This window comes from Chinchilla lanigera, unplaced genomic scaffold (genome assembly GCF_000276665.1).
Source record: "Chinchilla lanigera isolate Chin_1 unplaced genomic scaffold, ChiLan1.0 scaffold00001, whole genome shotgun sequence".
Lineage (NCBI taxonomy): Eukaryota > Metazoa > Chordata > Mammalia > Rodentia > Chinchillidae > Chinchilla > Chinchilla lanigera.
In genome coordinates this window covers 2,613,749-2,616,512 of record NW_004955402.1, presented here as the reverse complement: position 1 = coordinate 2,616,512, position 2,764 = coordinate 2,613,749, and the positions used below count along the sequence as shown (strand labels likewise).

General features: G+C 53.4%; 1 protein-coding gene across 4 annotated transcripts in view; it reads left to right on the top strand.

Annotated features, from left to right (window-relative positions):
• The first annotated feature begins 472 nt into the window (after positions 1–472).
• Ralbp1 (ralA binding protein 1) overlaps positions 473–2,764 on the top strand; it is a 44,369-nt gene continuing 42,077 nt past the window's right edge. The window contains exon 1 of one of the 4 annotated variants that reach the window (XM_005372599.2): positions 473–2,160. The gene's annotated coding sequence lies outside the window, so the exon portion shown is untranslated. Of the gene's footprint in view, positions 2,161–2,403; positions 2,647–2,764 lie in introns of those variants that run through there. The other 3 variants (XM_005372601.2, XM_005372598.2, XM_005372600.2) reach the window with 3 other exon arrangements.

Genomic DNA, 2,764 nt, shown 5'->3' with positions numbered 1-2,764 from the left:
TACGCAAACTATCCACCCCAGGGCGGGTGCAGCTCTCACACCCATAATCAATCAAACTCTAAAAGCCTGCCCCATGACCGCATGAGGCTTTGGGGGGGACACCCAGACACAAACCGTAACAGTGGGTCTCTTGGGTCAATCCCACTCAAGTGCCTCATTTCTCAGCTAATCAGAGACTGTACAAGCTTATTTTATCCTTCAGTGGCCCTCTAATTTCTAAAATCTCCCTGTCCAGAGAGAGAGAAAGAAGCAGCTTCAAAGACCACAGACATGGACTATTTCTACTGAACTTCTGTTTTTGAAGAGTAGATATTTCTTAGGTTGTTATTTGTATTTGATTTCCACTGCTCCGAAATGGTTGCTTTTGCCATTTTTATCCAACTTTATGTTTGTTTTGTGTGCAGAGAATTACTGACCATGAGGTAGTGAGTGGATAGTAGTCAAGACGTTTCAGTGTTGTGTAAAATAAATCCAACTAAATTAGTAAGTTCTTAGAATTTTAATAGCAACCAGCTTAAAAGACACAGGACACTTACGGCTCACAAGTTTAAAGATAGTCCTCGCTTCCTGTTCTAAACAGTCTGTAGATAGGATATTTTGCAGTATTAAAAAGGCAAGTTTTGCTATTGCAGTTCTAATGATTCCACCAAGCACAGGTTATGAGCTATCTTTGCGGCATTTGACAGTATTGACTTCATCCTCTGGCTCCACTGGCTGTCCTCTGAATTTTCATTCCTCTAGGCTTTCCCCTTATAGGAGAAAAATGGTCATATTTGCAAACCTCATGTACTTGTACACAAGAGCAAGGAGGCTGCATTTTACTAGGAGCCCCAATTCAAGTGTTTGTGGGCACATTGGGTCTAGTAAGGTTACGTAATGACCACCTCTGGTACTCGGTGACCTGAGGTAATGGTTATGCTGCATGGCTCAAGTGGGAAGAAAGAATGCTAAGGAGGGAGCCAACAAATATCCTCTATATTTGCACCTCTTCTACATAATAAATGTAGGTATCGCTTATATGTTGGTTGGTGCATCTGTGCTCACATGCTTAGAACATTAAGGAACAGCCACTCAAAACATGGGATGAAATAAAGACACATTCTACAACTTGCTTTTTCTCTGTCCTTTCTCTTCTCCTTTCGGCCTCAGCCATTCCTACTGCAGAAAGGCCACGTCATACTACAGGAAATATGACCACCAGCAGTGACTAAGTCTCTCCCACTTCTTTGTATCCATACAGCAATTTCAAGCAAGAATGTCTAGCTACGTCCCTGCTTGTCCCTTGATGGAATCAGTGTTGGCAGAAGCAGAGTGTGTGTACGGTCAGCGGCCATCCTGGTGGTCCTGGGAGACTGTTGTGTTGCTGGAGGGGCCATAGGAAGGCTGTTCCCGACCCCTGTGTCCAACTTCGAGCTGCTGAAGGGGTTCTCTACAATAAAGAAGAAGCAGAACACACGCAACAGACTCAGGGCCAGATGTGAGGAAGGCCAATACTGGAGCACAGTGCAAAATGGACCGCACTGATCAGTTCAGGAAAGAAGTTTTTGGTTTCTTCTTGGAAACAGGGTAGTCTAGGCTGCCCTCAAACTCGCAGCCATCTCCTGCATCAGCCTCCTGCGTGCTGGGATTACAGGCATGTGTCACCATGCGTGGGGGTAAGACGTTTTGAATGGAGGGGCTCATAGGAAAGCAGTGACTGTGGCGGCCTGAGCGGTGGAGATCCCGTCTTTCCTCGAATAACTGCCTAAGTTTATAAAGCAAGGAGGCTCCAAGGCCTGCCGGATTTCAGCTTTCAGCGTGCACGAGGGGACGATTTTTCGAGCCCTTGTGAAGGGTTCTGGAGGGAACTCAGTTCCGCTGGCGACATGCAGCTCCCATTCCACGACTCCCCAGGACGTTCTGACAGTTTGTTCCGACGCTCTCCGCACAGGCCAGGCGCTCCCCTTCCTCTGAAACCCAGGGCCAGTGTCCCCACCCCAAACGAATGACTCCACCCGGGGAGGCCAGGCAGGCCCCACCCGCAGGCAGATTGGACCGGTTAGGACTGCTGCAGTCAGCGCGGGACAGCGCACACTTCGGTAGCAAAGAGACAGGCCGCCGGAGCGCGAGGACGAACGCGTCTACCCTCTTCAGGCCCACGTCCGCGCCTGAATTGCTCGAGTACGTGCCACATCTCCCAGCCCCTAAGCATCCTACTGCGCAGGCGCCTGAAGAACTCCAGCGCTCGGTGCGCGCGCTCTAGTCCCCTTAGGGAGCCCAGTGGGGAGGGGAGAGAGGAGGCGCGGTGTCTTCTGGGTGTTGTAGTGTGCTTCCGGGACGAGCCGTCTCAGGGGGGCTCGGCGTTGAGGGATCTGTAGACTATAACTCCCAGCATGTCCCGCGCGAGGGCCCGGGCGCTCATCCTTGACGGGCTGAGTCGTCACAGCTAAGCGACCCGGGAAGCCGGTGGCAGCGGGAGGAGCGGGTGCGCTTGCGCGCCGGGGCCGGACCGTCGCGTTCCGTCCCAATCACAGTAAACAGGCGGACGCTGGGCTGGGTGGGAATGGGGCGCTCGAGGCCAGCCGCGGGTACAGCACAAGAGGCGGTGGCGGCAGCGTGAGCGGGAGAGGCGGCAGGGTGTGCGGTCGCGCGGCGGCAGCAGCGCAGGTCAGCCGGGAGGGGCGCATATGGTGGCGGCGGGGGTGCCCTGAGTGCCCGGGGGCGCTCCGTCTGTCAGGCGGCCGCGGGCTCGGGCTCGGACTCCGGGCTGGGGGCCAGGCAGGGG